The following is a 23315-nucleotide window of genomic DNA, read 5'->3' as shown; positions in this document are numbered from 1 at the left end:
TCCCGAACACTCCCAAGCCCATCTCTACTCAATAAGAGTCCACATTTTGGATAAACTTCCTGGACTTCTTTGTGGTGTGTGGATGTCTGCAATGTCTATTGATTTTTTGCAGCTACTGCTGCAGTGGTGCTTGCACAGGAGGAGGAGGAGAAGAGGTGCAGATACTAGAATCCGCTCCATGATTAAAAATAGGGAACAGAGGGCAGTTTTGGGTCATGGATCCATGGACCACTGTGTACATCATGGACATGAGGAGAAATTCTTCAGTTACACCTGGATGTCATTTAAAAAGGTGAGTTTGTCTCATCATCATCATCATCATCATCTATACATATCATATATTTATAGTTAAACAGACATTCTCACTTTGTTCATGCAGGACAAAGTGACCGTATTTCAGCAAATGGTGCATGTGCAAGAAATAAGGGTCTCTTGTGAAATATTGACCACTAACCCCACATTTTCTTTTTTTTTTGGCAGTTCTTGATGAGCTGCTGGGTTTAACCCCTAGCCAGCTGAAGTGTTAGAACACCTTTTTCTTTTCCTTTTGTTATCCTCCAGGACAGTGACATGAGAGGTGGGCTCCACTCATCTATAGAGAAAAGAAGCACAGAGGTTGGAAACTCCTCAGCAGCTTAAATCCTTCAGTTCTTGTGTTTCCTGCTCCACCTGCAGGCATAAATTTTTTTATAAGCTCCCATTTTATTTTAATATCTCCTGATTTCCAGAGGGCATTTGGAAATGTCTAACCTCAGCCTAGGTTTTAGGCAAGGTGGTGCTGTTGGTCATTGCTGTGAAAGGACTCAGGAAGGTTGGTGGGGCATGGGCACTTTAGGCCACATTCTTTCATCCTATAGTTACTATTTAGGGATCGGTGTACTTCCTCCCTGGTGGTCTAGGGTGTCCTGGGCCCATTTTCCACTAATACAGGTTGCACAGTAAAGTGGGGCAGGTTGAGATTTCAGCTTCATAGGTAAGGGCTAGGCCCCTATTGTATGTTATCAGGGACCTTTACAGCAGTCCCTCAGATCTTGTTACCCAATTCGCACAGGCAGGGGGCTGGGACTGTCTGACTGAGTTTTAGAGGCCCAAAAGTTATACTTTTCAATAGTCTGTTTTTGGGGAATTGCAGTCTCCTGCTGGCCCCTTGGATTTTCACAAGGTCATTTGGGAACTTTTTCAGGGTCCTTTTGAAGGATGTTCTAAGTCTTTCAGGACCTCCAACTCTGCAATGACCTTTCCACTGTAGATTATACCTATATGCAGACTGGAGGCCCCCTGAAGGGTCCTGGGCCCCACATGTGGGTGTGTGGGTATTGTTCTCCTTTAAAAGGGTATTTGTTAATTGTTGGTTTACTGTTTATTGTTGTTTGGTCCCACCTTATCCGAGAACTACCAGCCAAGTAGGGGGCATTAAAGGCCTACCCTTAGTGAATTCCTGCAGTTGTAATTCCTTCTAAAGTCCCATTTGGCTATGTCCCATTCTGCCATGCATCCCATGTCTGTGACCCTGTTTTTTCAGACCATGACAGAATGAGATCCTCAATGAGATCATTCCATTGCTAGCGGATACCCCTTCCTTAGCTGAGCATGTGAATCGGTAGTCTAGAGCTTAGTCCTCAGTCATGATAGTTTTGTTACAAGCAACTAAACTTCATGCTCACATGGAACTGTTGTCTTTGCAGCTGTGCAGAGCATTCTTGTGAAGGTGCTGAGCCACTGATGTTCTAATCTAAGAATGTCTGCTTCGCTTGACCTTTGGACATTGTGTTTCTTGGACCTACACTGACCAATATTATCAAGGATTCCATAGAAGCAAGACGTCCACTGAAATGTCTGCTGAGTCTTGTCCTTCTCCTTCATCTATTTCATTGGTACCCCTTTTGGACAACCTACAGTATTAATAGTAACAACCTGCTTGAAGGTGCAGCCCCACTCCCACAAAGTGGTTTTTATTTATTTTTTAGAACTTTTTTGAGTGCATTGTGTGCATGTCTTCAGACATTCAGATGCAGAGCACCCCCTTAGCCTCTTAGGCTAATTCTCTTTTGGTCATACCATCATGTTAATACCATACATCTTATTTGGCTGTGCCCCCTATCTCAGGAGGTTTTTTTTTTTAGTCCTGGGGTGTGGGCTCATCAATTGTACTACGTGCCTCTCTGTGCCCCTCCCCTACTAAGGGTTCCAGCTACCTTGTTGAGTCAGCTGGGATCAACTGGTCCTGTCCTGCACCTAGATGGGGACCAGTACTCTCAGAGTAGTCCTTCCACTTAGGGTATTTCTGGAACTTGGCCTCCTGTTTTCAGTCTAGTGTTTTTTTTCCTTGCATCCCTATTGTGGGACACTCATATGATCTTGGGTATAGGGAGTAGGTTTCATTGATCCTAGTAGATACCATCCCCTTCAAGATGTGAGCAGATTTCACTTTATCAACTTTAAGAGTTGTAGTTGTTGGTGTGCTCCGTAGTGCTGCTTTATAGAATCTTTACTTCCAGACCCTTGTCATCAAGCAGGGAGATGCCCCTCTTTTCTCCCTTGCATTGTGTATTGGGGAACCCTTCTTTCAGAAGATAGCTCCCTTCTCTTTTTTTCTTGATTTTATTTTCCTAGCCACTTCCTCCACCATTGTGAAGTTTGTTGCTGAGGCAGTCAAACATGCCTGCCCATAGGAATCATGTAGTCCCTGCTGTATCCACTCAGTCTTGCCTCCAGATGACTGGTTAATATTCTGCTCCCTGCATTTAGGTTAGCTGTGAGGTATTTCCTTGGACTATCATATACTGGGCTGGCTTCTAGGTCTCCAGAAAAGACCCTCTACTTCAGCAGGTGTCACCTCAGGCATGGTTCAGACTCAATTGGACACCATCAAGGTGCTGCTTTTGTGTGCTGAACAACACTAAGTCTCAGCGTTCCTCGTGTCTTATTCCCTGTAAGGGCAACTGGTAGCCTCTGGACATATGGGAGAGGTGTTTTTTGGCCAGATCAAGCTGGTCCGAGAAGAAGCCAGAGAATCTCCAGTTTGACCGCAGTTGGTGTCCATTGGTCACCTGCTACGGATTTCCGCCGGCAGGAATGGAGTAGACTTTGATGTGTAGTTTCTGTGCTGGACAACACTGTGAGTCTGTCTCATATGTGCTGTTTCCCTATAATGGCAATCTCTGGGAAAGCTTAGCCTTTTAACTGGGAACCTCCAGACATAAAGGAGAGGTTCACTCATTTTAAGAGCACTTTAGAACCTATCATGTTATCGAGGAACTTTACGGTAGTCACTCAGACTTTATTCTTCCTGTGCAGGAGCAATTGATGGGAAACCTATTTTCTGTTACCAGCTACTGGCTTAACCACTTGACACCTGAAAGACCCCCCCCCCCCTTCATGACCAGGCCACGTTTTGCGATATTGCACTGCGTTATTTGTTATTTTAACTGACAATTGTGTGGTCGTGAAACGCTGTAGCCAAACAAAATTTTATTTTTTTCCCCACAAATAGAGCTTTCTTTTGCTGATATTTGATCACCACTGTGTTTTTTAATTTTTTTAATTTTTGCACTATTAAAAAAAAAAAAACAACTTTGAAAAAATAAATAATATAAATATATATATAATATAAAATATAATATAATTTTTTTTTTTTTTTTTTTTACTTTTTGCTCTAAAACCTATCCAATGAAAAAAATCGAATTTCTTCATTGATTTAGGCAATATGTATTCTACTACATATTTTTGGTAAAAAAAAAAAAAAAATCCCAATAAGCTTATATTGATTGGTTTGCGCAAAAAGTGTAGCTTCTACAAATTATGGGATATTTTTTACTAGTAATGGCGGGCGGCGATGAGCGACTTCGCTATTGCGGCGGACAGTCAGGACACTAACTGACACTTTGGGGACCGGTGACCCCAATACAGTGATCAGTCCTTAAAATATGCACGGTCACTGTACTAATGACCCTGGCTGGGAAGGGGTTAAACATCAGGGTCGATCAAAGGGTTAACTGTGTGCCTAGCCAGTGTTCCATGTTCCTGCTTTCTCATGATCCTGCAGGAACACAGGATCAATGCCTTCCCTACTGACAGAAGAGCAATTTGCCTTGTTTACATAGGCAGATTGCCGTTCTGCCTGTGTACCGAATGATCAGTAGGTGCCGGCAGACATCAGGTCCGCGGGACCTAAATGCCTTCTATGGTTCTAAAGGCTGAAGGTTTTTTTCTTACCTTCATGCAGTCTATGCAGCATCATTGACACAGGATTGGCAAAGCATTATGGGCTTTCTAAAGAGAGCACAGCCCCTCTCCACCTGTTTAAATCTCTATAAAGTAGGTCTGACAAGGAGAGAGAATGAATCACTGCTCTGATACATTCAGGGTTTTTTTTTTTTTTTTGGACCAGAATGTGTGCAAATGGTCTGATACACTATGGCCAGCACCATGATTATACATGTAAAGGCAGACCTCTTTGCTAAAATAAATAAAAACACTGGAATGGATTATAATAATAGAAACAGAAAAGTGACGTCAGAAAACAACTGAGTTGTCCATCCAGTCTCTGCCCATTTGTTTTTTTCCCTTTTTTCTGTTTTTTTGTTCACTTTGTCTGACTGTAGATTAGATTGTTTGTCCCACGCATGTTTGCAGCCATTTACTGTTGACTGTCTCATTTCCTGTGCTGGAAGTTTATTCCAAGCATTAACTACCCTTTCAGTAATATTTTCTAAGATTAGTTTTGAACTTTCCTCCAGTTAGTTTGAGGTTATGTGCCTGTGTTGCTGATTTTGGTTTCAGATTGAAAAAAACTGCCCTCCTGAACCCTATTCACCCCTTGATGTATTTAAAAGTTTTAATCATGTCTCCCCTTTCCCTTCTTTCCTCCACATTGTACATATTCGGTTCCTGAAGTCGCTCTTCATATGTTTTATCCTCCAAACCTCATGCTATTTCTGTTACCCGTCTCTGGAGTTGTTCTATTTTATCAATATCTTTGTGTAAGTGAGGCCCCCCTAGACCTGGACACCGTATTCTAAATAAGATCTCACTGAAGATCTATGTAGGGCAGGGGTGGGGAACCTGTGTCCCGGGGGCCATATGCGGCCCTCAAAGTCATTTGGTCCGGCCCCCCATGCAGCTGAGTCTGTGTCTCTAAGCTGATCTGTCAGAATGGAGCCAATGCTTCCTGTATAGTTCCGGCTCTGTTGTGACAGTCTGAGTGAGTCACAGGCGGAGTGACCAATACAGGAAACATTGCCTCTTCCTCCAGCGCAGCACTGCTGCTAGCCAGCATTTCCCGCCAGCAGCACACACAGCAGTACCAGCCAGAGCCAGCAGTACCAGCCAGAGCCAGTAGTACTCACAGCAGTACCAGCCAGAGCCAGCAGTACCAGCCAGAGCCAGCAGTACTAGCCAGAACCAGCAGTACTAGCCAGTACCAGCCAGAACCAGCAGTACTCACAGCAGTACCAGCCAGAGCCAGCAGTACCGGCCAGAGCAAGCAGTACTCACAGCAGTATAAGCCAGTGCAAGCAATACCAGCCAGAACCAGCAGTACCAGCCTAGAGTCAGCAGTACCCACAGCAGAACCAGCAGTACCAGCCAGAGCCAGTAGTACTCACAGCAGTACCAGCCAGAGTCAGCAGTACCCACAACAGTACCAGCCAGCAGTACCTACAGCACAGTACCAGCCAGCAGTACCCACAGCAGTACCAGCCTGAGCCAGCAGTACCAGCCAGCAGTATCAGCCTGAGCCAGCAGTACCCACAGCACAGTACCAGCCAGTAGTACCAGCCTGAGCCAGCAGTACCCAAGGTAGTACCAGACATCAGTACCTACCGCACAGTACCAGCCTGAATCAGCAATACCCACAGCAGTACCAGCCTGAGCCAGCAGTACCCAAAGCAGTACCAGCCAGCAGTACCCACAGCACAGTACAAGCCAGCAGTACCAGCCTGAGCAAGCAGTACCCACAGCAGAACCAGCCAGCTGTACCCACCAGCAGTACCAGCCAGCAGTTCTTTTCAAAACTTACCACCACAAAGTCCACTGCGCTCCAGACTGACCGACGTAAACCAGTTCAGAGTAGCAACATCATCAATACCAGCTAACATCACACACCTCACCAAAGAGAAGCAGTTGCAGCCATCACATTAGGGGTGAGTTAATTAAATGTTTGACCAAATATAACAGGCACTGTGACGGAAGTGTAGGTAAGACAGAACGCACATGGAGAGCAGGAGTGCCAACAAAGCCTTTTATTGAACGGTAGCGGGTATGTTCACAAAGAAAGGGCCAAACAAAGGTGTCCAGGGTCAGACCCAACGTGGGTAGGACAGAGTTCCAGATAACAGGGGTAGTCCATAACAGGGGCTCCCAATAGAATGGGCAAAGTCCTGGCCAGCGAGGGATTGGGCCACACACGGAGCAGGGCAAACAATGAGGTGACAAAGTTCAGGCAGAGTTCTGGTAGGCCCAGTGTTAATCCACTCACCAGCAGGAAGGTACAGGATGAATCCAAAATCCAGGTTGTAGGAAGGGACAGGGTAAATCCAAAATCCAGGTTGTCAGGCAGGTTTGAAGAGGCCCGCAGGAACCAATAGGGGATTCTGTGTTCTCTGGCCGCAGCTCAGAGACACACAGTCTTCCAAACAGCAGAGATGAACAACCCACGAGAGACTCTCACTCAGCTAAATATCTTAGGACTTGTGTCCCAGCAGGTGGGCCAGGCAACTCCCAGCCAGGCGTCCAGTTTCCCCAGCAACCAGCCCCGCCCCCCTCTATTTGAGCCCACACAAGGAATGTGTTCATTGTCCACAGTGAGCATGAAGGCGGAGAAGCAGACATTCAGGCACCTTGCTGGGGAGGGGAGGAGGACAGCACAGTGGGGGGTGCAGGCAAAGGAGTGAGCAGCCAGGGGGGAGAGAAGAATCCCATGCTGGGGAAGATAGTAAAGTACTGGGGGTGCAGAAGAGAGGAAAAGAAGGGGGGGGGGAAGTAGGGTCCGTGACAACCCCTCCCCCTTTTATTTTACAAGTGCCGACAGGGGGACCTCGGCAGGTCTCCTTGGAGGCACTTGTGGTAATAGGCTCACCTACTGAAGGTCCTGCTGCCGGGTATGGTGGGACAAGGGGATAAACACTGTAGACTCCCTGAGGAGGATTGGGCGCCATGGTGGTCAGCCAGTCACTGGGAGGCTGGGGTAGAGGTCCTTCCGCTGGGGCCAACTCTGGGTAGTTGACTGGGCGACTGTGGCTGGCGGGTGTGGTGCGACGGTTCTGAGGGCAGCTGGCCTGAAGATGCCCAGGTTGGTTACACCTATAGCACCGGAATTTGCTCAATGTGGGGTCAGAGTCTAGTTCCTGTTTAAATTTCTCACGGTCCCAGGTCAGGGTGGTATTCTGGTCAGGGTTGGTAACACTCACCGGATCCAGGGCAGAAGGGGAGTCCCGTTGGGTTTTCTCGGCAGGCAGGCCGTGGCTGGCTTGGCTCCTGGTCACAGCTCCGACGTATTGACACTGTAGCTCTCCTAAATCATTTCCAAGCAGAATGTCCGCAGGTAGTCCAGCCATGATTCCAATTTGGCAGCGCTTTTCCCCAAACCCATAGTCAAGGCGAACCGACGCCTTGGGGATGTGTTTCGTAGTACCACCTGCCATTTCAATAAAGAACCCGGGGCCTGGCTTGATGGCTTCTGGTTTTACCACGCGGGGATCAGCAATGGTGAGGAAGGCCCCAGTGTCCCGAAATCCCGTAGTTCTCTCTCCATCAATCAGGACCTCCTGCAGGTGGCGCTGCCTCTGCTCTGGGTAGGATGGGACAAGGGGATGAACACCGTAGACTCCCCTAGGAGGATTGGCAACAGTGGGGGTCAGCCAGTCACTGGGAGGTGGGGGTAGTGGTTCTTCCTCTGGGGTCAACTCTAGGTAGTTGACTGGGCGACTGTGGCTGGCAGACGTGGTGCGACGGTACTGAGGGCAGCTGGCCTGAAGATGCCCGGGCTGGTTGCACCCATAGCACCGGCGGTCCAGAAATGGCCCAGAAGTACGAGGTCGGTAGGAAGGGGCTGTGGATGGTGTTGGGGCGACAGGGCGCTGGAGGAGTGGCAGGGGGTTGCTGGGAAGTGGTCTGCCTGTGTTCTGGGCTTTGGGCGGCTCGACTACCAGTCTTTTCCAATGGGGTTTAATGGCAAGGGCCTCGTCTGCCAGTGCAGCCGCCCGTTCAAGGGTGCCAGGGTCCCTCTCCTTCACCCACTCCCGCACCTCTGCTGGGCATTTGGCAAAGAATTGTTCCTTTAGAAAGGCCTGGACAACTTGTTCAATAGTAAAGGCCTGCTCCCCCTCCAGCCAGCGTCTGCAGGCCAGCGAGATTTTGTGCGCATACATCTTGAAGGAGGGCTCAGAATGACAGGAGAGGTCCCGGAATTTGATCCGGTGGGTTTCTGAAGTTACCGCGTAGTGTTCTAGTATAGTCTGTTTGATCCTACTGTAATCTCGATTCCACTGTGCGTTTATTGTCCGGTAGGCAGCAGCCGCACCCCCTTCCAGCAGGCCCACTAGGTGGCGTACCCAGTCTCCACGGGGCACCTCCAGCAGCTGACATAAGTGTTCGAAGTCCTGGAAGAACCCTTCCACATCCCCTGTAGCTTCACAAAATGGCTTGAAGTCTTTACGAGTCACCCTTGGCCGATCAGGCCCACCGACTCGTGGGCTGGGGAGAGGGTCATATCCCCTGAGGCCTCTCATGGTTTCTCGCTCATGAGCCCTTCGGATAGCCTCCCGCTTGTCATCCAAGGTGGCCCCGGGCCCCAGGATAGCCATCTCCTCTTCGTACCATGTGATCCACGGGCTCCTGGGACTTGAGACGGTGGATGCACTCAAGCTTTCAGTTCTCTGAAGGCCGGCTTCCTCAATGGCGGTGACCAGCTCTTCTTTGGACAGGCCCCTGTAGGTAAGGCTTAACTCCTGAGCCTTTTCTTGCAAACTTGCCACAGTCCAATTCCTGTACTCCCCACCCCGCGTTGGGTCCAGTGTGAGGGGGCTGCTCTCCATCCTCTTCAGCGTTCTGATCCCGCCGCTGCCAACCAGTGTGACGGAAGTGTAGGTAAGACAGAACGCACATGGAGAGCAGGAGTGCCAACAAAGCCTTTTATTGAACGGTAGCGGGTATGTTCACAAAGAAAGGGCCAAACAAAGGTGTCCAGGGTCAGACCCAACGTGGGTAGGACAGAGTTCCAGATAACAGGGGTAGTCCATAACAGGGGCTCCCAATAGAATGGGCAAAGTCCTGGCCAGCGAGGGATTGGGCCACACACGGAGCAGGGCAAACAATGAGGTGACAAAGTTCAGGCAGAGTTCTGGTAGGCCCAGTGTTAATCCACTCACCAGCAGGAAGGTACAGGATGAATCCAAAATCCAGGTTGTAGGAAGGGACAGGGTAAATCCAAAATCCAGGTTGTCAGGCAGGTTTGAAGAGGCCCGCAGGAACCAATAGGGGATTCTGTGTTCTCTGGCCGCAGCTCAGAGACACACAGTCTTCCAAACAGCAGAGATGAACAACCCACGAGAGACTCTCACTCAGCTAAATATCTTAGGACTTGTGTCCCAGCAGGTGGGCCAGGCAACTCCCAGCCAGGCGTCCAGTTTCCCCAGCAACCAGCCCCGCCCCCCTCTATTTGAGCCCACACAAGGAATGTGTTCATTGTCCACAGTGAGCATGAAGGCGGAGAAGCAGACATTCAGGCACCTTGCTGGGGAGGGGAGGAGGACAGCACAGTGGGGGGGGCAGGCAAAGGAGTGAGCAGCCAGGGGGGAGAGAAGAATCCCATGCTGGGGAAGATAGTAAAGTACTGGGGGTGCAGAAGAGAGGAAAAGAAGGGGGGGGAAGTAGGGTCCGTGACAGGCACATTTTTAAGTTGATAATTTTGTACGGCCCCCAAATGATTTTATAAATACCCAAATGGCCCTTGGCAGAAAAAAGGTTCCCCGCCCCTGATGTAGGGGAATCGGAACCTGCTGGTGATCCCTCTAGTGATGCATCCTAAAATTCTACCTGCTTTTCCCCCTGCCTGGTCACACTGCTCATTTTGCAGTGATCTGAAATGAGTACCCCCAAATCTTTTTCTTCTATAGTGCTGGCTAACACTGTACCCCCAATGTAGTACACTTCCCTAGGTGCAATATTTTACATTTACAACTGTAGTCTCCACTGCTTTGACCAATCTTCCAGCTATGCCAAATCATATTCCATGTTACAGACACCTCCCAGGGATATCAACCCTATTACACACCTTTGTATCATCAGCAAAAAGACATACCTTGCCCAATAAACGTGTAGTTGTATCTCTTACATAGAGATGAAATAGAACAAGACCCAGTACAGAGCCTTGTGGTACACCACTAGTGACTGGTCTCTGTTCTGAGTAAACCCCATTTACAACCACACTCTGGTATCTATCCTTCAGCCAACTGCATATCCACTGAACCACCCGAGGGTTAGGTCCTAGCTTGTACAACTTTTGTATTTGATCATTATGTGGAACTGTATCAAATGCCGTGCTGAAATCAAGAAATGCTATGTCCACAGTATCACCCTGGTCCAAAACGTTGGTGATCTAGTCAAAAGATTCAGTCAGAACTGTCTGACATGATCTGCCCTCAGTAGAACCATGTTTTTGGTGATCAGCGTTTTTTTTTTTTTTGTTTTTGCGAGACTGCGTGATTGCGGTGGACAAATCTGACACTAAGTGACACTTTTTTGTGAACCAGTAACTCCAATACAGTGATCCATGCTAAATAATATGCACTGTTACTGTATAAATGACACTGGCAGGGAAGGGGTTAATACTGGGGGTGATCAAGGGGTTAAGTGTGAGCCTAAATTGTGCTTACTAACTGTGGGGGGGAAGGCTCTGTGAAAGGCACACAGAGATCGATGTTTCAGCTTGGCTGAGACGCACAATCTCATTGTGCCTGTCTGACAGGAGAGCCGCCTGCTTTGTTTACATAGGTAGGCAGCTCTCCTATCAGTTTCTCTGAAGATCGCGAGAGGCCGGCGGCAATCACGCCCGCTCATACCGTGTTCTGGCTTCTGCTGTGTCTAGATCTGCCGCAGTAAATCTGCGTAGGGAGATCGGCAAGTAGTTAAAAGATCTGTTATTGGTCCAACAACTAGATCTCACAGTTAAAACAGATGAACCATATAAACATCAGCCAAATGGATAAAAGAGCTGTCAATGATATCCATCATCTTGTCCAGAAGGAATGATTACAGTCTGTATTTAACAGCCACCGGATGGAATCCAAAAGACCTGCCGGGACGCATGCACGATGGGGAGGGTGTGGAAAAGAAAAAGAAATGGTCTACAACAGGGGTGTCCAAACTGTGGCCCTCCCAGCTGTTCAGGAACTACAATTCCCATCATGCCAAGTCATGTCTGTGAATATAAAAGATTTACAATGCCTCATGGGACATGTAGTACCGCAACAGCTGGATGGCCATAGTTTGAGGATCCCTGGTCTACAAGAAAGAGGTGTATGCCTAATAGAAAGGATCCAGAATTGAAAGGTCTGTCTATATCTCAACAGGTGCATCCCTACGTTAAGGCCACTACTTAGATGTTGAGGGACTAATTGAGTAGCTCGTGTAGGGATCATTTTGTTGAAGTATTTTAATAAAGGAAATGTTAATGTATGTGGTGTGGTGTTGTTTTTTTTTGTTTTTTTGTTTATCATTGTTTCCATTTATCATTTCCAATTTGTATATCTGTTTCAAAGATGACCCCATTTTCAGTATTTGAATTATCGCAGCATATTTCCTTTATTATTTATATATGGATATGTACTGTGTGTGTGTGTGTGTGTGTGTGTGTATGTATATATATATATATATATATATATATATATATATATATATATATATAATATATATATTACACACAGTATCTCACAAAAGTGAGTACACCCTCCACATTTATATAAATATTTTATTATACCTTTTCATGTGACAACACTGAAGAAATTACACTTTGCTACAATGTAAAGTAGTAAGTGTACAGCTTGTATAACAGTGTAAATTTGCTGTCCCCTCAAAATAACTCAACACACCGCCATTAATGTCTAAACCGCTGGCAACAAAAGTGAGTACACCCCTAGCAAAAATGTCCAAATTGGGCCCAAAGTGTCAATATTTTGTGCAGCCACCATTATTTTCCAGCACTGCCTTAACCCTCCTGGGCATGGAGTTCACCAGAGCTTCACAGGTTGCCACTGTAGTCCTCTTCCACTCCTCCAGGATGACATCACAGAGCTGGTGGATGTTAGAGACCTTGCGCTTTTCCACCTTCCGTTTGAGGATGCCCCACAGATGCTCAATAGGGTTTAGGTCTGGAGACATGCTTGGCCAGTCCACCACCTTTGCCCTCAGCTTCTTTAGCAAGGCAGTGGTCATCTTGGAGGTGTGTTTGGGGTTGTTATCATGTTGGAATACTGCCCTGCGGCCATGTCTCTGAAGGGACGGGATCATGCTCTGCTTCAGTATGTCACAGTACATGTTGGCATTCATGGTTCTCTCAATGAACTATAGCTCCCCAGTGCCAGCAGCACTCATGTAGCCCCAGACCATGACACTCCCACCACCATGCTTGGCTGTAGGAAAGACACACTTGTCTTTGTACGTCTTACTTGGTTGCTGCCACACACGCTTTACATCATCTGAACCAAAAACGTTTATCTTGGTCTAATCAGACCACAGGACATGGTTTCAGTAATACATGTCCTTAGTAAATTTGTCTTAAATTGTTTGTGGGCTTTCTTGTGCATCATTTTGAGAAGAGGCTTCCTTCTGGGATGACAGCCATGCAAACCAATTTGATGCAGTGTGGGGCGTATGGTCCGAGCACTGACAGGCTGACCCCCGACCCCTTCAACCTCTGCAGCAATACTGGCAGCAAACGTATGTCTATTTCCCAAAGAAAACCTCTGGATAGGGCGCTGAGCACATGCACTCAACTTCTTTGGTCAACCATGGCAAGGTCTTTTCTGAATGGAACCTGTCCTGATAAACCGCTGTATGGTTTTGGCCACTGTGCTGCAGCTAAGTTTCAGGGTCTTGGCAATCTTCTTATAGCCTAGGCCATCTTTATGTAGAGCAACAATTCTTTTTTTTCAGATCCTCAGAGTTCTTTGCCATGAGGTGCCATGTTGAACTTCCAGTGACCAGTATGAGAGACTGAGAGCGATAACGCCAAATTTAACACACCTGCTCCCCATTCATACCTGAGACCTTGTAACACTATCGAGTCACGTTACACCGGGGAGGGAAAATGGCTAATTGGGCCCAATTCGGACATGTTCACTCACTTTTGTTGCCAGCGTTTTAGACATTAATGGCTGTGTGTTGTTATTTTGAGGGGACAGCAAATGTACACTGTTATACAAGCTGTACACTTACTACTTTACATTGTAGCAAAGTGTCATTTCTTCAGTGTTGTCACATGAAAAGATATAATAAAAATATTTACAATAATGTGAGGGGTGAACTCAATTTTGTGAGATACTGTGTGTGTGTTTGTGTGTGTGTGTGTATATGTATATATATGTATATATATATATATATATATATATATATATATATATATATATATATATATATATATATATATATATATATATATATATATACTATATTAGATTATGTATCCAAGCTCTGCTACACATTGTTCACACTTGCAAATAAGGCCATTTGTGATTAGATGTGGAAGACCCAGTGGGGGTTCCTGCGATTAGCTGCAGGCGGGAAGCCCCATTGAAACAATAGGAGGCTGTCAGCACCCACAGATATTCTTGGCCGATTATATGCAAGCGGTCGCAAATAGATGTGGGAGCTGTCAGCCTCCTATTGCTTTCAAAGGGGCTTCCTGACCGCTGCTCATAGCGGAAACCCCTGCTGTGTCTCCTACATCTATTTGCAAATGGCCCCATTTGCAAATGTAAAAAAGGGCCTAAAGCTCAAACAATGTGTAGCACTGCAAAGCAGAAAGAAGAGCCAGTATAAATAAATGATTATACACACATGGTATACACACATACATATAGAATATGTGAAAGGGGTCTTAGGGTGCATTCACCCTGCCTGAAAGGGAAAACCCCAGTGGGGGTTTTGGCAAATAGCTGCAAGAGGCAGCACCTTTAAAAGCAAAGGGAGGCTACCGGCTCTTGCAACTTATCACACCCCCTCACATCTAATGTCTCATGCTGCGATAACATGTGGCTATTTAGCACTGAACGCAGGCAGCACCCATTCCCACACCCTCAATAGGTGAACCTAACAAGGAGGTGCAATGAATAATAAAATATTGAACAAAAAAAACACAATTGATTGGTAAGAATGATGTAAAGTGTTATACTATACAGGGAGAGATACGTTTTTAAAAGGGTTTTTGGGGTAGTGGACTCAAGTGGGGGGTGGGGGCAGGCAATAAACTTCCAAGTGCACTTTTAGTGCCCAGTGGATATGTCTTTAGTAAATCAACCCCGAAGTGTCTTTTTAAAACCTCTACGGCCAAGTCCTGACTGATATTGTTCAGTATGAGAATAAAAGTCAATAATTAGCTATGCAGTTGTTGTTTCTGTTGTACAGGATGTTAGAATAGACTTACTGTCTAGTCTGGTCTAGAGTCATCTTAATGCATGTGTGTACTTGTCTTGTAGCATTTAATGCTAACAATGATTCTTATATTTGGTTGAAATATGTCTCCACCCATGTCTTTTGGTTTTTGTGTTGACAGTTGCAGAATTTCTTGAATTGCAAGCAGTCATGGCGAGGCCTTGTTCCTCAACATTGTGAAGGTGGGAGGCTTCCCCTTGTTTCCTTGTTGGTTTGTTTGATTTTTTTTTTTAACAATCCAATTGGTGTATGGTCAGCATAGTGTATTTATTTTGACTTTCACTGTAAGGGATATAAATAAATGCATGCCCTTGGCCTGTTGAAGTGTGGGGGAGTGCTGGGCTAATATCCAGGGCTGGAGTCACTGTTTTGCAGTCAAGCCGATATTCTGTGTATGCTACCTGCTTGCCCCAAGACCAGAGGTTCATAACATTGCTAGGGCTAGAGCAATGTTGGCACTGTGTAGGTTTCAGTTCAGGAGCCTGGGGATGCGTCCGCAACCTCCACTGCCTCCTTACACCCGCATGATGGATTTTTTATATTTTTTTGTATAGCTGAGGGGGTGTTTCAGCCTTGCTATAGTGTGAACTAACTGCCTCCTAGCAAGGCCTGCAGCTCCTATCAGGCTTACTAGAATCAAGTCTACCAATCAAGTCACCCCCCAGTCTTGCCCTATCGTTTACATTGGCAGACCCCTGGCTCTGGGCTATTCTTTCCTCCTCGATTTAGGCCTGCGCAGATGGCAGCTGCCACGTTGACCCTGAATAAGCTTTTCACCACCATCCTGACCTTCAACTATTCCTCACTGCCATACTGACCCTGAATCCAGTTCTCCTCATCCCGAGCACTGGCCAGTAGTGTCTGGATTACCCAGTAGGTGACTACTTGGCGCAGTATCATTGACCTGAAAGCTATGCAGCTGGTTGGGCTACAGGTCAGAGAGTAATCCACACGCCTAAGAACCTAGAGAGCAGATGGCAGGCTATTTCCTGGAAGTCTCAGCCTGCCAGTCTCATGAATCAAATGGGGAAGGAAAGATTCCATTTGTATGGCTTCGTAATTACTTATGGTCAGCAGTTAGGACCTCAACATGGTATTAGTTTATTTTTTATCAATTTCTACAGAAATATCTAATGGCCATGCAGGATTTTCTTTAAAGGGGAATGGGTATATGGTATGGTGATGGTCAATAGATATTTTCACATGGGGAACAGGGCTTGTGGTCATATTCTCATCTGAACCAGTTTTCATACTACAACTAGCACGGCCTTCACCCTCTGCTGCACCAAACACTTTTACAGTATTTCCAGCTGCAATTGTCAGGATTCAGCCGGACAGTGCAAAGAAAGGGCTCTAATGAAAGGGCAAAGAGAAGAGGGGATAATGGACAGCCCTGCCTAGTCCCATTTGTGACAGGGAATGAGGATGACAAGACACAGTTTACCTTAACTTGCGCCGTTGGCTAAGAGTAGATACTGGAGATCCAGCGGAGCATGTTCTCTCCTAAGCCAATGTGTCTCAGGACTGAAAACATGAACCGCCAATTGACCCTGTCCAAGGCTTTCTTCGCATCTGTTCCCAACAATATACACAGTGCAGGATTTGCAGGCTACATGTATTAAGTTAAGGGCTTTAATAGTGTTGTCTCTCGCTTCCCATGTTGGGATGAATCCCACTTGGTCCAAGTGAACCAGGGAGGGTAAATGTTGAAGAAGAGAAGCCAGTATCTTGGTAAAAAAACTACAGGTCAGCGTTTAGAAGGGAGATTGGCCTGTAACTTCCACATTGCATGGGGCCTTTCCCCTCTTTAGGGTATAACCAAGATGGTGGTAGCTTTCAAAGACTCTGTATGGAATGAAGCCGAATCCCCCAACGTATTTAGCATTTTAAATGAGTATGGACCCAGTGCAGATGATAGAAGTTTATAATATTGCACTGAAAAAGCCATCCGGGCCTGGTGCTTTACCAAACTTAGCTGAACCAATTGCTGTTTGCAGTTCCTCCAATGTGACCGGTGCTTCCAATTCCTGTTGCACTGGGGATGGGAGACGCTGCATTCCAGAGGCTGCTAAGTGGTCATTTTATTCTAGGTTGGGAGGGAGGACTCCAGGGTTAGGTTTTAAAGAGGGGGATAAAAGTCACCACTCAATGACTGTGCAATTTGTTTGGGAAGAGTGACTTTCCTTCCTTCTGGGCAGGATTCTTGCCGAACATATGTGGCCATGTGATGGTCATGGGGGGGATCTAGCAAGAAGTTTGCCACATTTGTTGCCGAATTTAAAGAAGTGCTTCCTCCCCTTCTGCAGTGATGCTTTAGCCTTGTAAAGAAGGTCTGAAACCTTGGTGCGAAGGCTCAGAAGTTCTTGTTCAGTGTCAGGAGAGGGAACATGTTTATGAAGTGCTTCCAAGCATTGGATGTCTGCAAGAAGAGAGGACAGCTGCGCCTCTTTCCTGCTTTACCTGGGCGCCATGCTTGATCGCTGATTTTGTGAGCTTTCCATACCACTCCAGGATCACAGTCAGGAGTATCATTATTCTGAAAATACCATGTTATCTCTTTCAGAACATCCGCAAAAATGGCGGGGTACTGCAGGAGCCTCTCATTCAAACTCCAAGTCGAGGTGCTGGAGTGTCGGAAATCTGTAAGGTTATATTTCAAGATAATTGGTGCATGGTCCGACCAAGTAATCAACCCAATGGAGTTGTTAACCACTGAATGTAGCTGGTTATGAGGATAGTCTATACAGAAGTATGTTTTATGAGGTGAGGAGTTGAAAGTATATTCTATTTCTCCTGAGTGAAACAATCTCCATATGTCTACTAATTGTGCTCCATGAAGGGATTTAGATATGCGCTTACAGGATCCAGGAACGATCGAAGAGGAACCCGAAGAGGTGTCTACGTTTGGTATCAGGGGAACATTGAGGTCGTCACCTAGGATCAGTTGGCCCTTGGCAAACTCCAAGAGTGTTTCTGAGGAAAAGGCCCTGCCTACTCTGAAACCACTAATCCTACCTTTAAGGAACAAGAAACGTCCCCCGGCATCCGTGAGAGTACCCAAACATTTCCATGGAACCTTATTGGAGATCATAATAGAAACTCCCTTCAAATTGGCCAAGGTATTAGTGGCATGGTAAGTCATGGAATAGTACCGGTTTCTAAGCAAGGGAATACAGTCATCTCTGAAATGTGTTTCCTGGAGAAATGCTACATCTGCTTGTTGATGTTTCAGGTCATGCAAGAGCATACGTCTTTTCTCTGGTGTATTGAGCCCCTTGGCAGTTGTTAAGAGAAGGGGTAGAAAAGAAGAAATAGGAAATGGAGAGTAGGTGTATAAGACAGCGTATTGGGTATGGTGGTATGTACGCCCGAATAACTCGCTGACCCACGTCCCACCGTTCCCAGAAAGGGATAAGTATTACCCACAGAAATTCAGTGGGGGGTAGGTAGGTCACGCCCCAGTCAGCACCATCTAGCCCCACTAAGGGGACTCACAACCCATAGTGGGGCACCAGGAAAGAATGCAGCAAGCCACACATTCTATACTGGGCAGACAAACTCACCACAATCACGCAAAACAATCCTGGCTATACAAAATTTACCGTGCTTGGTAACGCCACCTCTATGGCAATGGGATGGATCAATCTACTCCACAGAGGTAAAGACCAAAGCAATTTTTGTGAGCCAGTGATATTCTCAACGTAAAGTATAACAAAACAAAAACAAAACAAAAAAAAAAAAAAAAGGAAAGGACATCCATATACCACCCCTACAAAATGAGCAAATGAGTCATATCGCAGAGAAAAGCCAATGGAGGACATTTGGCTGTTAAGTGGTAATAAGAAGAGCACCCAGTAATGTACTCCCAGTATGTCCTATTAATAAATTGGTAAGCACAACAGATCTGCAGAGTGTTGCCTAACATAGTATGGAGGTAAACAGGATCCGATCCGTGATTTTTAAGTAGGTGTAAGAGCAGGTGAGAGTAAAAAAAAAAGGGGGGGGGTGGGGAGGGGATTTCGGTGTAGAGCCCTTCTGCTCAACTGGGTGAATATTTACAGCTTTTTCTGAAGTAGACATCCAGTGATCTAGTAGCAAAGTTATAGGCAGCCATCTCATCCTTCCTTACAATACAAGGGAGGAAGGAGATGGAAAAATATTTAAGGAACAAAGCCCTTCAATAAAATATCAAAAGAGGACCCTAGGGTAAAGGTTAAGCAGGAGGGGTAGCGCAGGGGAGGATGTGCCTGGGGATTACCATAACGTGTGGGTATTCACATATAGGTGTGTTAAAACAAAACCATATAGGAAAAGGATTTAGACTTAAGGCACAATTCAAAATCCCATCGAAACCACGTGATTCCCGTGAGCCATCCGGAGTAGGTGCTCTGGAGCGCCGGCGTGTCCTGGGCTGACGGGGAGGTAGTCCAGAGAGGGAGGTGATGGCAGCTAGGCGTCCCGGCATTCTCGGCAATAACTGCAGCCTCTCAGAATAGGATCCACTTCTAGGAAGGCAAAGAGACCTAGCAGGTCAGTCTGTGAGTGGAAGGTAAAAGAAGAGGAGCCCTTCTGATTTGAGACGGAGATGGGGTAACCCCATCGGTAGGTGTGTCCCAATTGTCAGACCCGGTCCAAGATAGGACAAAGGATAGCTCTATGCTATAGGGTGGCACGGGAGATGTCTGACAAGATTTTGATTTGTGATCCATCGAAGTCTACCTGGCCAGCCTCCCAGGCTTTGCGGAGGATTGCTTCCTTGTGGGAGTAGTGATGAAGGTGGCAATTGACGTCTCTCGGGCAGTGCGGGTCAGAAGATTTAGGACCCAGGGCTCTATGGACCCTGTCTATATCTCCAAGTGGGCAGGTGGGTTAATGTCTAGTACTCGATAGAATATCGCTGTAACAGTGCCCCGTAAATCTTCGTTAACTGTAGCTTTAGGAAGGCCACGGAACGCAAGTTCTTCTGGTGGCTCCTATCCTCCAGATGGAGTTGTAGGGCCACACCCCTGCCTCAACCTGAGAATCGTGGGCAGCCTTCAGCTCCATTACCCTTTGCTCTAGAGTAGTAGTCGCCGTCTCCCCCGCTGTGAGGCGTCCTGCTAGTGACTGTACCTCCACCTGGACTGTATGTTTCTATGGTGGGCATCCATAACCTCTTGGATAAGGGCTTCTATATCTGCTTTGGCGGGGAGAGCTTGCAGGAGAGTCCTGAGGTCCATCGCCTCTGTCTGAGCAGGTGCGTAGTTGGGGAGAGCTGTCTGCCCGATGCCAGTGCCAATGGGACCTCAGAATAGGTGTCTGAGCCTGCAGTGGAAGCAGGAGAGGTTGGAGGTGCCTGAGTCGAGGAGGCCTCGGCTGAGCGCCCACGTGTAGTCACCATCTTGGACTCCGGACCGGGTTTGTGTGTGCCCGGAAAAAAAGTGTTGAATCTCTGCTCTGGAAGTGCCTGTCTTGGGTTGTTTGCGGAGGTTGTATTGGTAGGAGAGGAGAGATATATATGTGTTAGAATCTTTAGTGTAATATTTAGGGGAAGTGGTGCAATATTTACATTTTTGTGGTTAGATTTTTCTGCTCTTTGTTCAACCAGTGTTAATTTGTTTAATGTTGTGTTTTCAAAAGAACGGTATGTTTATTACAGTACAGTATTTTGTTTCTTTTTATTTATATTTATGGTATTGTATATATTTTTTTGCTGTTAGTGATGACTTTTATATTTTGTTATTATTTTTGTTTTTTGTTGAGTACAATTGTATTTTAAAAATTTCTCTTTTGGATAAAAAAAATAAATAAATATTCTGAATCTGAATGTTGACACAATGAGATTATTCAGAGACCTGGGCATTTAAAAATGAATTTTTGGCCTCATCCCTCTCAACCACTTCAATACTGGGCATTCTGATCAAATCCCCCCCTGCCAGGCTAATTTTCAGCTTTCAGAGCTTTTTTATCAATAATGGGTTTTTTTTTTTTTTTTTTTGGAGACCTATAGAGCTTTCTTTTGGTGGTATTTAACCACTTAAGGACCGGAAGATTTTGCTGCTTAATGACCAGGCCCTATTTTGCGATTCGGCACTGCGTTACTTTAACGGACAATCCAAAGACCTGCTGGTAGGTTAATTGGATCCTGTATAAAAAAATTGGCCCTACTGTGTATGTATGTATTTGAGTTAGGGACCTTAGATTGTAAGCTCCTTGAGGACAGGGACTGATGTGAATGTACAATGTATATGTAAAGCGCTGCGTAAATTGACAGAGTTATACAAGTACCTGAAATAAATAAATAATTGCGCGGTCGTGCAACACTGTATCCAAAAAAAATTGACGTCCTTTTTTTCCAACAAATAGAGCTTTCTTTTGGTGGTATTTGATCACCTGTGCGACTTTTATTTTTTGCACTATAAACAAAAAAAAGAGTGACAATTTTGAAAAAAAACTATTTTTCACATTCTGTTAAAATCGCAATAAGCATATTTTGATTGGTTTGCGCAAACGTTATTGCGTCTACTAACTACGGGAAAGATTTATGTCCTTTTTATTGTTGTGTTTTTTTTTTGTTTGCTTTTTTTTTACTAATAATGGCAGCAATCTGCGATTTTTTTTTTTTTTTTTTTTTTTTTTTTTTTTTTTTTTTTTGTGGGACTGCGACATTGCGGCAGACAGATCGGACCCCTAACTGACATTTTTGACACTTTGGGGGGTACCAGTGACATTACTACAGTAATCAGTGGTAAAAATATGCACTGTTACTGTAATAATGGCATTTGCAGGGAAGGGGTTAATACTATTAGTGATCAAGGGGTTAAATGTAAGCCTAGGGGGGTGATTCTAACTGTGGGGGGGGGGGGGTGGGCTTGTGAAATCATCACAGAGACATGTGATCCTATATAGCAGGATCACATAGCCTCTGTGATCACTTCAGGGAGAATGACAGATGGCTGTGTTTACATCAGCCCTCCGTCCTTCTATGTCAGCGGGGGGAGATTGCGAGTGGACGGCGGCCATCGGAGCCGCCTGTCACACGCACTGGCTCCCCGATTGACGAGCGGGGGCGCTCGCCCCCTAGAGTCTCCTGAGCGAGCGACGTAGTACTACATTGGTTTGCCCAGGAGCGGCCGCCTGCCGCAGTAAATCTGCGGTGGGCGGTCGTCAAGTGGTTAATAACCACTTGGTTTATTTTTTGCTAAACATGCAAAAAAAGGCCGAGAACTATTTTCTTAGTTTCTGCTATAAAAGTTAGCAAATATGTAATTTTTCTTCACTGATAGGCGCTGATGAGGCTGCGCTGATGATCAGTGTAAATGTGCCCTGTCAGCCTTTCCGGTTATTGACTCTCCTTTCCTCACACACTGACAGTGCATGAGGAAAGGTATGCTGATAATATGAAAGTTTATTTACAAGTGATCAGCTGTGATTAAACAAGGGCACAGCAGTTAGAGCGTGCCCAATGGAGAGCGGGAGGCATATTCTGTAAGGTCTATGGACGCTCTCCCAGAACAAGAGTGCTTTGCTATAGCCATTTTTCTGCTACAGCGCAGTACTAAGGTAGTTAAACTTCCCTTCAATATGAAGGCCTTGGCTTATGGGAAGTAAGGGGAGAGAGGTGCTGCAGATGGGCACAGCTCAAAATTTAATGAAGAATTGGGTAAGTATAGGGGAGAGGGGAGGATGCTACTATGTAAACATTTTTTACCTTAAAGGATAATTAAAGGTAAAACTTCTTCTTTCTTCTTTTTTCTTTTTTAATTTTGGATACAGTGGTGAGGAATTAGAATGCTTGCCAGTTTATTGCTGTCTGTGTCCCTGTTAGGGAGATTCACCCTTTCTATTGGTCCTGTTTACCGTCATCATTAAAAGTAAAAGTAAAAGAAAATCCCAGATTTTCTTTTGGAGGGAGGGAGGGGCCAAGAAGAGGAGGATCCGGGATGCTCTGTGCAAAACCACTGTACTGAGCAGGTAAGTATAACATGTTTGTTCTTTTTAAAGAAGAAAAAAAAGAGACTTTAGTAACATTTTAAAGTAAAAAATGATTAGCCTTTAGAATCACTTTAATACATATGTTCTGGCGATGCCCCAAACTTCACAGGTATTGAAAAGGGATTTTAAATATGAAAAACCTAACTTTTCAAGTTGTACTTCCACTTGATCCAAATATTTGTTATTGCGCATGCTTGATGATAAATTGATTCCTATAGAAACCTACATCCCCATTGTAAGACTATTATTTCAGGCATTTAAACTAATTGTTAAAAAATGGATATCCCCTAACCCCCCCGACGATTAAAGAATGGGAAAATTAAGTTAATATTAATCTAGCTAGAAAAAAAAAATGGCATTTGAACATGGGAATTGTCCTCATAAATTTGAGAAAATATGGAATCTGTGGTTAACAATATCAGGCCTGGCCCCATATTTCCTAGTAATAAATTACTCGCATAAGCTACGTGCGTGGGATAACATACCAAATCTCTTGATAAAATACGGCTGTAATATCATTAATCATTTATGAATAATTATAATTCCAATGCACTACTAAATAATAAGAGATGATAGTCATTTACAGTAAAACAAAACTCCTTCTTGGAAAGGTAGGTCAGGTAGCAAGTTCAGTTGACAGTTGATTGATTGTTTGTTTTTCAGATTCAACAGGTTCTGTTGATAATTATATG

Source organism: Pelophylax lessonae (genome assembly GCF_965119305.1).
Source record: "Pelophylax lessonae genome assembly, chromosome: 8".
Taxonomy (NCBI): domain Eukaryota; kingdom Metazoa; phylum Chordata; class Amphibia; order Anura; family Ranidae; genus Pelophylax; species Pelophylax lessonae.
This window is presented reverse-complemented; position numbering follows the sequence as displayed.